Source organism: Hyperolius riggenbachi, chromosome 4, assembly GCF_040937935.1.
Source record: "Hyperolius riggenbachi isolate aHypRig1 chromosome 4, aHypRig1.pri, whole genome shotgun sequence".
In the NCBI taxonomy this organism is placed as follows: domain Eukaryota; kingdom Metazoa; phylum Chordata; class Amphibia; order Anura; family Hyperoliidae; genus Hyperolius; species Hyperolius riggenbachi.
The window spans coordinates 459,877,579-459,891,371 of record NC_090649.1 but is presented as its reverse complement, the minus strand read 5'-3'; the positions used below and the strand labels follow the sequence as shown (position 1 = coordinate 459,891,371).

General features: G+C 47.4%; 1 protein-coding gene across 7 annotated transcripts in view; it reads left to right on the top strand.

Moving 5' to 3' along the window:
- Positions 1–13,793, top strand: part of COQ8A (coenzyme Q8A) — a 100,818-nt gene that overhangs the window by 15,484 nt on the left and 71,541 nt on the right. The window contains exon 1 of one of the 7 annotated variants that reach the window (XM_068232813.1): positions 8,877–9,010. The exons of 4 other annotated variants lie outside the window; for them this stretch is intronic. The gene's annotated coding sequence lies outside the window, so the exon portion shown is untranslated. 2 more of the 7 variants (XM_068232811.1, XM_068232812.1) reach the window with 2 other exon arrangements.

The following is a 13,793-nucleotide window of genomic DNA, read 5'->3' as shown; positions in this document are numbered from 1 at the left end:
AGTCGTGGCGCTCAATGGCTCTTTTGCATAGATAACTTGAGTTTCTTAAAGGGAACCTAAACTGAGAAGGATATGGATTTTTCCTTTTAAAATAATACCATTTGCCAGCCTCTCCTGCTGATCCTGTGCCTCTAAAGGTGGGTACACACGTCAGATAAGTCTTTGGAAAATGAAAGATCACAGACCAATTTTACCCCCTTTCATGTAGTATCAGAGCCATACTCTACACAGTCTATTCTATGGAGCTGAACTCCCCATCAGACAGAAATCTTTGCAAGATGCTGCACACACAGATGCTGTACACATGCAACAGATCAGTATCTGCAAAAGATCTGTTCCTGCAAAAGATCCATTCCTGCAAAATGCATTCATAGTCTATGATATCTGCAGATCTCATACACACCTTGTTTAACGGACAATTATCTGTAGATCAGATCCACCAGGTTGGATCTTCAGATCGGCAGATAATTGTCTGATCTGCAGATGAAGTCTGTTAAACAAGGTGTGTATGAGGATCTGCAGATGTCATAGACTATGAAGGCATTTTGCAGGAATGGATCTTTTGCAGGGATTGATCTTTTGCAGATACTGATCTGTTGCATGTGTACAGCATCTGTGTGTGCAGCATCTTGCAAAGATTTTTATCTGATGGGAAGTTCAGCTCCATAGAATAGACTGTGTAGAGTATGTCTCTCATACTACATGAAAGGGGGTAAAATTGGTCTGTGATCTTTCATTTTCCAAAGACTTTTATCTGACGTGTGTATGCACCTTAATTCTTTTAGCCACAGCCCCTCAACAAGCATGCAGATCAGGTGCTCTGGCTGAAGTCAGACTGGATTAGCTGCAGGTGTGTGAATCAGCCACCACTGTAGCCAAAGAGATCAGCAGGACGCCAGGCAACTGGTATTGTTTAAAAAGAAACCTCCATATCCCTCTCTCCCTCTTAGATTCCCTTTAAGGGCTGGTTCACACGGACGCTTGGCGACATTTACAGCCAAGTGTTCGGGACTTGTCGGCTAAACGCTCCCATTCAAGAGAATGGGAGTGTCTAGCATCGCATGATTACCGGTGTTCCGATCCCGATTTATAGCGTCGTTTCAGCCGGCCCTAGAAGCCGCATGCGGTTTCTGGGGTCGCTTAGCCGCCTGATCTTCATGACAAACGCCGATCGCGACGTGAAGCAGACAATTGCCGTACCGCTGCCCCTGAACGAGACTTCACAGGACGCGGCTTCCAGCCACCCCGACCGCCGCCAAGCGTCCGTGTGAACCAGCCCTTACTCTACCTGTACTGGAAACAATATTAGACTCGTGTCTCTGCTCCTAATGTTTTATTTCTCAGCTGTACTACACATACAAATCATTATATCATATTTTTTTCACTTCAGTGTCTCTTTAACCAAATGGCATATTCCTTCTTTCATATGATTTATTCTTTCCTAAACACTTGTTATACCCTGTCAGCCAATGGGAAGTATCCCCTGGGGGTCTGTCTATTACATGTTGAGTTCCTATTTGGGGAGGGCTATACCATCTGGAGGGGGGTGACCTGTTGTGTGCACAGACACATGAACAATCTGTTCCTCTTTGCAGAATGTTTGCTGCTAATCATGGTGTTCTTGCCTTGGTGCTGGTTTAGTGTTCCCGGAGTCCGGAGGTGAAGCTGTACTTGTAGACTCCGGATCTTGTTGTGCAGGCCGCTTGTTCACACTTTGGAAAGTCTTTCTTCTCCTCTCGGTCTTGGCATGGGCTGCTGAGGTTTAGTCACTGCTGGCAGAGTCATGGAATAAGCTTGCTGCGGGGAGCTGTGAATCTAGGGCAGGCTATTGTGTGTCTTACACAAGGACTTGTTTACCGCAAAAATATCTCCCACTGATACATTGTGACTGGGTAAATCCCCAGGTAATGTCATGGGAACCTTGCAGTGACATTGGCCGGGTTTGGATGTGATCGGTATTATTGAAAGCTCGCTTTGTGACCTTGGCAGCCTGGTCTGTCCTGTAAGTACCTGAAACTTGCTTAGTTTGGGTGAAGTTTCCGCTTTGGGTTAGTTATACCTGGCAAGAAAGTTGGCACGTTTTTATTGCAGGTCTTTGCCTTGCCTGCTTCTGTTCTGCATACAGCCTCGGACTGACCCACCGAACTGCCGATGATTCCATCGGTGGGCCCTGCCTCCTGGGGGTCCCCGGGGGCCCCAGAGCCGGCACAGCGCAGGAAGGTGGGAAATTGGGCACACAGAGCGGCGGGGAGGGGGGAAGCCCCCCTCACCTAGGGGCCCCCCTTCCGCACTCCCCCTCCCTCCAAAATGTCAGCCAGCGGCAGCGAGCGGGGAATAGCTTTACCGGCATAAAGACATCAGTCTTCAGAGGAGATCCATCGCTCTGCGTGCCGCTGGCTGGTCTCAGTCTCTCCTGCAATGCACTGACCAATCACGCTCTTACAGGAAGTACTGCAAGAGCGTGATTGGTCAGTGCATTGCAGGAGAGACGGAGACCAGCCAGCGGCACGCAGAGCGATGGATCTCCTCTGATGACTGATGTCTTCATGCCGGTAAGCTTATTCTCCGCTCGCTGCCGCTGGCTGAAATTTTGGAGGGAGGGGGAGTGCGAAAGGGGGGGCCCCTAGGTGAGGGAGGGGGGAAGCTTCCCCCCCTCCCTGCCGCTCTGTGTGCTCACTGCCCCCCTCCCTGCACTGGGGGACACCTGTGACCTGCGCCTGCAGCCTGCCTACCTAAACTGGGGGGGCTCCAGGTGAGGGAGGAGGGGGAAGCTTCCCCCCTCCCCGCCGCTCTGTGTGCCCACTGCCCCCCCTACCAAGCTGGGGGGGATATTAGACCTACCTAACTGGGGACACCTGTGACCTGCGGCCTGCCTACCTAAACTGGGGGGGCCTCCAGGTGAGGAAGGGGGGGGGAAGCTTCCCCCCCCCTCCCTGCCGCTCTGTGCCCACTGCACTCCCTTCCAGCATGGGGCCCCCTACTAACAGGGGACCTGACTTTGTGGGGATATCTGCCGCCAATTTGATTGCATTTTGTGGGGATATCTGCAGCCAATCTGTTTGCATTTTGTGGGGATATCTGCCGCCAATTTGATTGCATTTTGTGGGGATATCTGCCGCCAATCTGTTTGCATTCTGTGGGGATATCTGCCGCCAATCTATTTGCATTCTGTGGGGATATCTGCTGCCAATTTGATTGCATTCTGTGGGGATATCTGCCGCCAATCTGTTTGAATTCTGTGGGGATATCTGCCGCCAATTTGCATTTTGTGGGGATATCTGCAGCCAATCTGATTGCATTTTGTCGGAAAATCTGCTGCCATTTGACTATTTGATGAATTATCATGAGGCATGTAACTACTTGATGATTTTATCTAAAATGTATCTGGTTGGACCTAATCTCTGTGAATAAAACCGCTACTTATTTTGTGTGTTTTTTTTTTTTTTAAAAGTCTGCCCATGACCCATCATGACCACGCCCATGTTCCAGTGCGTGGCGACACTCCTTAATTCTTGCTGCGGCGGGCTGCGCGCGCCACATGTGGACATATCGCTATTGGACACTGTCCTCAGAAGTGTTTATAATCTATTCCCTACCATAAAATCATGCAAAATTTCTAGAGTACATGTATATGTGAGCCCAAAATGGGATGGGGGGGGGGGCGCGGGCCCCAGGCTGAAACTTCCTCGGTGGGCCCTTGCTGTCCCAGTCTGACCCTGTCTGCATACATTGTGGTAGATGGAGACAAGACTCCAAGAAGGCGCAGAGTAAAGTAAAAGGGTCAACCTTTAAAATACCTGGCGGTATCCCCAAGTCAGGCTCGGGGTGCAAAAAGCAACCAGGAGCAGTAATCCCGAGTCTGACTCTGGTTAGCCGCCAGTAGGTTTGTGCAGAGCCTTATGCGCAGTGGGAGTTTTAACTTGCCTCCCCTAGGATCCAGGTGCCAGCAGCCATTCTCCTTCCTGTCCTCAGAGGCTCTGCATCCCTCTGGTGAGATTACTGTCTGTTGTCATGAGACCGCTATCTCTCTATAAGGTTACAACGCCACCCGAAGGCGAGAGGGAGAATTGCAGCGCTGGAACCCAGAAAGGTGAGTACGGTAATTGCTGCGGCTGCCCAGATCTCACTACAGTGTGACCGCTATCTCTCTATAAGGTTACAACGCCACCCGAAGGCGAGAGGGAGAATTGCAGCGCTGGAACCCAGAAAGGTGAGTACGGTAATTGCTGCGGCTGCCCAGATCTCACTACAGTGTGATTTCCCCCCCCCCCCCCCCCCCCCCTACACACAGATTTTAGAGTCTAAAAGCATGCTAAAAAAATGCACTGCTTTTAGACACTAAAAGAGGAAAATAATCAAACCGCTAGGAAGGTTGAAGGAGTACTGTAGGGGCAAAAAGAGTTGAACTTACCTGGGGCTTGAAATGGTCCCCCACTGACGTCGTGTGCCCGCTAAGCCACTCCCCAATGCTCCGGCCCCGCCTCCGCTTCACTTCTGGAATTTGCACAGTACGCTCCCTGTGACGTCAGCGGGCGCGAGGACGGTGGTTTTGTGACTTTAAAGTGGCAAATTCCGGAAGTGAACTGACTGCGGTGCCGGAGCATCAGTGAGTGGCTGCGTGGGCACAGGATGTCGGCAGGGGGACCATTAGAAGCCCCAGGTAAGTTGAACTCTTTTTGCCCCCCTTCCCCCCCCCCCCCCCCCCCTCCGTCCTCCTCTAAAGCATATCTGTACTCAAAGCTTCATATCTGATCTAGAAGATAAGCAACAGCATAATGACCTTTAAAGAAAATAATTTCTTTGTTAAAGCTGATAAAAATTCTGCAATAAATCTGCATTGTCTACTTCCTGCATTCATGGAAGCAGACATAGGGTTAACATTCTCTGTTTACAAATTAGCTGCTCTGCTGAGACAGTCAGCTGACACAGCTGAGATATCAAATTACAGTGTTGATTAGTCACAGATGAGGGGGAATTGGACAGGCTAAACTCTCTACATACAGGGTGCGATTCTCTAAGGTATATACATGCATCCAGTTTTACCACCTCATATACTGTAGTATGGGGACCAACAGATTTTCAATACTATAAACCAGGGTTCCTTGAGGACTCTGCAGGGGTTCCTTGGCATTTTCCTCCATCGTGAGGGAAGTATAATAGAGAACACTATAATAGGTGGTACTGCAACAAGAAGCACTAAATTGGGGGGGTCAGGAGACAGTATAATGAGTGGCAGTGTAATAGGGGTGGTGAAATAAACAGCCACACAGACTTTTAAAGACCACGCCTCCTGAAAAATAAATGCAGGGGTTCCTCGAGACCAAAAAATTGTTTGCAGGGTTCCTTGAGATCCCAAAGTTTATTTGCAGGGTTCCTCCCGGGTAGAAAGGTTGAGAAAGGCTGCTATAAACAGATTGTGCAGCTAAGCTCTCCTACGACATGGTGGTAAAATTGGCCAATCATTTACCAATCAAAATTAGATGTGTACCAGGCTTTGCTGTAATCAAATATTCAGTCTGTGGACCTGTTGGATGTCTAAATTTAAGATTGATCTATAACTCTTTTGTATGGAACGCTTTATATAGCCTGTACTGGTATGTACTTTCTTTGATAACGTTTAAATATGCTTGGCTATGGTGCTCTTTGATGCTGATCAAGAACTTTGGGCCTCGGCCCGGGACTCTAGGACTGATGGGTTGGGGAAGGGTGTGGGGTGTTTGCATGTTTTGTATTGTTTTTTCCTTGTTATAAAACAATAAAAATTGTTTACCAGTTCAGTCTGTGTTGTAGCAAGAAACTGTACCTCTTGCAGCCCTTTATATGCACAGTACAGTATCTGGGTAGCGGGTTTTTTTTTTTTTTTTGGACAATTGAAGTGAGGAGGGTATGGAGGCTGCCAGATTTTATTTCCTTTTTAAACAGTGCTTATAGCTTGGCTGCCCTGCTGGTCCTCTGTCTCTAATAATTGTAGCTATAGACCCTGAGCTGGCATGCTGGTCAGATGTTTCTGCTTAGAGGCATGCTTTGCAAGGTTAGCTGCATGCTTTGTTAGTGGTGATTGTGTACTGCAGCCATAGATCAGGACTGCCAGGCAACTGGTATTGTTTAAAAAGTGAATCCACATGGCAGCCTCCATATCCCTCTCACTTCAGTTGTCCTTTTTAAGTGAACCTGAAATGGCATAAAGAAAATAATTGATACTTACGTGCGCTTTCCTCCAGCCCCATGACCTCTGATGCCTCCCTCGCCACCCTCCTCCGTGGCTCTATAACTCTGTAATCCTGCACCGTAATCGGGCTTTAGTGGTGCCATTTAGGCTACTCTGCACGTGTCCCAGCCAATCCAGTCATCCGGGAGCATTCTGCGCCTGCGCAGTACTAGGTCGGTGCATTTTATTCTCTCTAGTCTGGGTACCCAAAAATTACTGACTCACACAGCTCTGCCTGTATTGCTAGTTTTAGGAGTTGGTCAAGTCAGGGTTGAGTTAGTGTTGGGTATATAGTTAAAGTTTTGGTGGGAGGTTGCAAACAGTCAGAACTGAAGGTCAGTGTTGGGAATGAAGCAGATTTGTAGGTATATTGGATAAACTATTAACAACCCTCGTGTGAGCAGGCCAGGAGGCTTCATTCATCCATACCCCCCCCCCCCCCCCCCCCCCCCCCGGAACAGTGCTCACCTTTACAGGAGCTTTTATTGTAATGTATGACACATCAGTTGGAAAATGTGTGCATTTGAATTATAAAGCCGTTATTTTTCTAGGTGCTTCAGACAGCGATAAGTCCGGCGTTGTGGGAGCATTGTTCTCCCCACTCGTCCCGTCCGCTGCGTGACATCCCTTTATGAGGCGGTTCGTCAAGCCAAACCCCACTACCACCTTCCTGCCCTTAGAGTTTTTTAGCTGTGGGTCTGAATATAGGCTTTAGCCAGGTATTCCAGAGGCTTCACCGATCCTCCTGTAGCCCAACACTTGTAATGACAAGAGGTTGTTAAAAACCACTTTGCTACGCAGGTTGTTTTCACAGTTCAGCACAGCTCTGATTACTTTGGCAATAACTTTATCACTACCTATCACACCTAAATGAGCTATGTATTTATTTTTTTTTGACAAATTAGGCTTTTTAATGGGTGAGAGAGGGAAAAAAAATTAGTTATTGCCTTTTTCTTAACATGAAAACCCGCACAGTTTACTTGTCGCTCTCCTCTTTATTAAAATATACATTATGAACAAAAATGAACTGACTCTCTACTTTTATCACTGCTACCCATCTCTTCTGCAATGTTTATTTTACACATTTATTTGATCGTCCTGCCTGGAACTTTTTACACCCGTCTTAGGTTTTCTTTAGGCAGGGAACACACTTGACTGTTTTCATGCGTGTTTTCTACACAGAAAAACGGATAACTTGTTAATCAGTGGGCTAGTTCACACTTGATGCTTTTCGCGCGCAGAAAAAAACTGACATTCTGCACATTTTCAGTTTTCTCTATGAATTACATCAGCTGCTGTGGAAAAATGTGTGCGTTTTCCTGCATAGAAACACACTTGGTGAGCAGAAAAAGAACACAGAAAAACGTGCGCAGAAGACAAGTGTTCCCTGCCTCAGGCTTCTTTCACATCTGAGAACGCTTGAATAGCCTGCAGCGTGTCGTCGGGATGTTGCGGTGCGGCTGATTAGCGGCGGTAGTTATAATTCACCCAACAGGAAACGCCGGCTCCGGATGATTTAAAAGCTCCCGGGTGCCTCGAACCGCGATGCACCAAAGCGCAGCGTCGGGTGTGAAAGGTAACATAAGTCTATGGACTTTCATTTCACCTTGGTTAATGCAAAGTACTGACTTTGTGTTAAAACGCAGAAAACGGGCTCAGATGTGAAAGAGCCCTTAAAGAGACTCCGTAACAAAAATTGCATCCTGTTTTTTATCATCCTACATGTTCCAAAAGCTATTCTAATGTGTTCTGGCTAACTGCAGCACTTTCTACTATGACAGTCTCTGTAATAAATCAATGTATCTTTCCCCTGTCAGACTTGTCGGCCTGTGTCTGGAAGGCTGCCAAGTTCTTCAGTGTTGTGGTTCTGCTATGAACTCACCCTTCCAGGCCCCTCTATGCACACTGCCTGTGTGTTATTTAGATAAGAGAGAAGAGAGAAGCTGCTCTAATCAGCTGGATAAATCATCCTCTGAGCTGGCTGGGCTTTCACATACTGAGGAATTACAAACAAGGGCAAAGCTGTTTGCAGGAAGAAAAGAGCAGCCTGAAACTTCAGTGCATGGGGGAAAGAAACACACAAATGATCTCTTGAGATTCAAAAGGAATGCTGTATACAGCCTGCTTGTGTATGGATGTATTTTCTATGTGTGGACATACTGTACATCAACCTACTTCCTGTTTTGGTGGCCATTTTGTTTGTTTACAAACAAACTTTTTAAAACTGTTTTTAACCACTTTTAATGCGGCGAGGAGCGGCGAAATTGTGACCGAGGGTAATAGGAGATGTCCCCTAACGCACTGGTATCTTTACTTTTGAGCGATTTTAACAATACAGATTCTCTTTAAGGGGTAAGCCACTGTGACAGGTATTTAACATAAAACAGTATGCAAAGTTATAAACATTTCAAAAGACGTTACATTAAAAAGCCATGTGGCTGCCCTTTGTTGAATGTTGGTGCAGCCCTGTCCCATAGCTTAATCTGCTCCATAGCAGACATTCTGCAGAAGTGCTGGCCCTGGAGAGACTGCTGTGTAGTGTCAGGGAAATGTACACAGAAGAAACATGTAAGTGCAGATAGTTGAGCTGTTGCAACACTATCCCATGCAGGCGTGTCCCCTAATCCCCAGTCAGTAAGGCAGTAGGACATAGCAGAGGATGTGCCCCAGAAAGGGATCGCTTCTCTCCTCACACGTGTTGGGGGAAGGCTGCAGAGTGGCTGGAAGGTGCAGAAAGGGGGTTGTCTATTTGCCCTCGCTCCCTTAGATGCCCTTGCGGAGGTTGTTCCGGATCTCTTGCAGGTCGTATTCTCGTTGGCCGGGTTTCCTCCTGGCTTATAGATGTGTATGAGCTTGTCGGGATGTTGGGACAGCGCTCGTCACACTGGGTGTTTGTGTGTTGCAACTGAGAGGTTTGTTTTCTTCTTCTGCTTAAAGGAACAGTGCCAGGCAGGGATTCTTGTGTGTTTGGGTACTGGTACAGCGAGATCGCATTGGTAGAAGTTTCTTCTGCAGAGAACTAAATAACCCCCCTCCTTCCTGAAATATGAGGACACAAAAACTCTTAGAGGGCAGATATGGCAATCTAAGGGTTAAATGGGAATTCATTTAAAATATATCCTGTTCTGCTTGTGCAGGGTGGATTAACCAGAGGTGGAAAAAGTTTGGGTGAACAGGTATTTAGTAAAAACTATTGTTTGCTTTTTATCCACTCCGATCCACTCATGTCTTTGTTTGCTTGGCCCTCTCCCAGTGGTCTGAACAGTGATGCTTTATTAGACTCCTCCCCCTCCATATGTCTGGTCGTACCTTACCAGAAATATGCACTTAAAGTGGACCTGAACTGAGAACTCCTTTCTGCTCTAAAAGATACACAACACGATCATAACCTTTAAACAAAAAATGTTTCTTTGTTACAGCTGATAAAAATTCTAAAATAAATCTGCAGAGTTTCTACTTCCTGATTCATGGAAGCAGACATATTGTTTACAGCCTGTGCTTTCATATGGGCTTATCTGCTTTTCTGCCATAGGCAGTCATGTGACATGGGAAGGATCAATTTACAACTAGTGATTAGACACAAATGAGGGGGAATTGCACAGGCTAAACTCTCTAAATACATACAGGGTACATTTCTCTTGTTTTCCTTCTGTCCTGTGCAAGCGTTCAGGTCCACTTTAAAGTGGAGCTGAATACTACAAAAACACAAACTACGGTAAGTGTTTCGCTTACCTGGAGCTTCTGCCAGTCCCTTGCAGCCTTCCTGTCCTTCGCCTGTCCTCCATGATCATCCGTTCTCCCGTCGCCAGCTAGTTTCACTACCGTTGCCTTGTAAGTCGTCGGCAATTGCACTAATAGCGCAGGATGTTGTTGCGCATGGCCTGGGGTGCTCAGGTGCAGTTGCCGTGTCGACGGTAACAAAACTAGCTGGTGGCAGGGACACAAAGGCTGTAAGGTGCTGGCAGAAGCTCCAGGTAAGTGAAACACATTCTTTTAGTATTCAGTTCCACTTTAACTGGCTTGAATACTGTTTTTATATCAGATGCCTGTATAAGAGTCCTCGCCTGATGACACTGCAAGTGACGATAGTTGCACTTAGACTATAGGGGGCTTCACCGGCCTGGGTGTACGTTGGTCATCGTGGTATCAAAACAGTTACCACTGCTTATAGAAGTCCTGCAATAAATTAGCAGTGTGTCTAATGCCTGCTTTCATGGAAGCAAATATAGGGGTTAACATCCTGTGTTTACAAATTAGCTGCTCTGCTGAGGTATCAAATTACAGTTGTGATTTATGAGGGGGATTAACACAGGCTAAACTCTCTCTAAATACATACAGGGTGCATTTCTCTATTTTCTTTCTGTCCCGTGCAAGAGTTCAGGTTCACTTTAAAGGGCCAGTGCACACCAAAAAGCATTAGCGTAAATGCAAACACTCTCAGCGCTTTAAGTGATTTTTCTATGCCTAGCGATTTTTGGAGTGTTTTGTTATAGCATTTTTTTGTAACAGTAGAGCTGTAACTGAACAGCTTCTGTAACAAAAATGCTTGGAAAATCGCTCTGATGCAGCTCTTAGAGTGATTTTCCACTTTCCTATACTTAAAGAGACTCTGAAGCGAGAATAAATCTCGCTTCAGAGCTCATAGTTAGCAGGGGCACGTGTGCCCCTGCTAAACCGGCGCAATAGCGCTGCTAAACGGGGGTCCCTTCACCCCCAAACCCCCCCACTGCGACACTTGGTCGCAGACTTGGTCGCTCCTGGAGGCAGGGCTAACGGCTGCAGCCCTGTCTCCAGTCACGTCTGTCAGCGGCGCATCGCCGCCTCTCCCTGCCCCTCTCAGTGAAGGAAGACTGAGAGGGCCGGGGGAGAGGCGGAGATACGCGCTGACAGACGCACGTGGGGCAGGGCTGCGGCGGTTAGCCCTGCTCCAACCAGGAAGCACTCCCCCGCATTACGGAGGGGATTTGGGGGATCAGGGACCCCCGTTAAGCCGCGGGATAGCGACGTTTTAGCAGGGGCACACATGCCCCTGCTGACTATGAGGTCTGAAGCGAGATTTATTCTCGCTTCAGACTCTCTTTAACATTGAGGCTGATTCGCCTCAGAAGTCGGAAAAAATGCTACAGGACCAGTGTTTGGGAAAAAGCGCAAGAGTTTTTTTTAAAAGCGCTCAGAAACACTCTTGGTGTGCACCAGCCCAAAGTGTACCACAGCTGAAAGTAATTAAGTTTTTTTATACATACCTGGGGCTTCCTCCAGCCCCATGCGCACGGATCGCTCCCACGCCGCGTGTCAGACTGGCCGCGACTGGAGGAAGTAATGGGACCCGGTACAAAAGACGGAGGATGGCGGCGTGGGAGCGATCTGTGCGCATGGGGCTGGAGGAAGCCCCAGGTATGTATAAAACTTAATTACGTTCAGCTTTGGCAAAGGCAGAACTCTCCTCTACAGAATTTTACTCAACTGCCACTATTTCTGTAAATACGCATTTCATTTCATTGACGCACAGTTTTTGCGGCAGGAAGCCTCGCATTATGATGTGCTCTGTTAGGGTTTCCCAGGTCAGTGACATATTTATATACGCTTAGACGGTCTGCTGTGTGATGTGAACTTGGGAACTCCTGAGGCGGTTGTGTGCTGCTCTGAATATTTTGGTTTATTGAGTTTGTCGGGTGATCATCAGGTAATCCTCCCTCTGGTTTGTGTTGTTGGAAGTTGGACAATCCAGGGGTGAGCGGTGGATTATCCTGGACAGATTTTAGCATGCATTCCTCTCGGTGAAAGGTCGCCTGCAAGTCAGCCATGTTAGGTTACTGGAATGACTGAAGCTAAGCTCAGGTGGACGCGTTTCTCAAAATAGCTTTTAATTAAATCAGGGCTTAATCTTATTGCCTTTGCTGTACCTTGTCCCAATGCTGGGTAATAGGATTAAGGCGAGGTTTTGCTTTTTTTAATTAGGACTGTAAAGGCTCGTAACGCACTTCGGATTTTTGCAAACGACCCGTCATTTGGACGTCAAATCAGGCGTGTGTACAGTCTGTCGTTCAGCTGATAAGACTGGACTTGAGCGATCCGCCAAACTGAACGACAGACTGTACACACGCCTGATTTGCCGTCCAAACGATGGGTCGTTTGCGAAAATCCGAAGTGTGTATGTACCTTAAGGCATGGGGATAGCAGCAGATACTGAGCCTACACAGAGGGCGCTGGATGGCTGATCAATGTCTTGAACTTGCTTTTTGCTCTTAAAAAAACAAACAAAAAACATAATAATCTTTAATAAAAAAACTTTTGTTGCAGCTGATAGAAATCCTGCAATAAATCTGCAGTGTCTAGTTCCTGCTTTTATGGAAGCAGACATGGGGTTAACATCCTGTGTTTACAAACTAGCTGCTCTGCAGAGGACTGATAAAAAATCTGAACTGACACAGCTGAGAGATGAAATTACGGTTGTGATTAGTCACAAATGGGGGGGGGGGGGGGGGAATAGGGGAATTGGGCTAAACTCTCAATACATACAGGGTGGATCAATCTGTGTTTTCCTTGTGTCCTCTGAGTTCAGGTCCACTTTAAAGTACACCAGAGGCGAGAAGCATAAGGTGGCTGCATATTTGTTTAAACAATACATCTTGCCTGGCAATCCTGCTGATCTCATAAGGTGGCCGTTCATCTAGCGATTTTTGCTGGCCGATTAGCCATCGGATTCTGTAATTTTTTTGGAATTGATTGAAAATTTGTGCTGCAACATGGCTGCCCAATCGACTATTCAATTGTTTTTGTGGCATAATTGGTCAACCGCATCATTCCGACATGCTGGAATATCTTGGTCGCATGTGGTTGAGCAGGTGCGCAGCTGCAATGGCATGCGATATTGTGACCCTCATACGTTACAGCCCACAGCCACTAACACCCCCCCCCCCCCCCATCAATGATGTGTTAAATGTCCCCACTTGTGCCCATGCTCTGCAAAATTCTCACCTGTCTTCTGCTGGGTGTGTGTGTGGTGTGTGTGGTGTGTGTGGTGTGTGTGGTGTGTGTGGTGTGTGTGGTGTGTGTGGTGTGTGTGGTGTGTGTGGTGTGTGTGGTGTGTGTGGTGTGTGTGGTGTGTGTGGTGTGTGTGGTGTGTGTGGTGTGTGTGGTGTGTGTGGTGTGTGTGGTGTGTGTGTGGTGTGTGTGGTGTGTGTGGTGTGTGTGTGGTGTGTGTGTGGTGTGTGTGTGGTGTGTGTGTGGTGTGTGTGTGGTGTGTGTGTGGTGTGTGTGTGGTGTGTGTGTGGTGTGTGTGTGGTGTGTGTGTGGTGTGTGTGTGGTGTGTGTGTGGTGTGTGTGTGGTGTGTGTGTGGTGTGTGTGTGGTGTGTGTGTGGTGTGTGTGTGGTGTGTGTGTGTGTGTGTGTGGTGTGTGTGTGGTGTGTGTGTGTGTGTGTGTGTGTGTGTGTGTGTGTTGTGTGTGTGTGTGTGTTGTGTGTGTGTGTGTGTGTGTGTGTTCAGTGCACAGGCAGCGGATTTAGGACGATTTGTGATGTATTTCATGCTTTAATGGTTTGGGAATCGGTCTGCAGTGTATGGGCAGGCAACAGATCTCCCTCT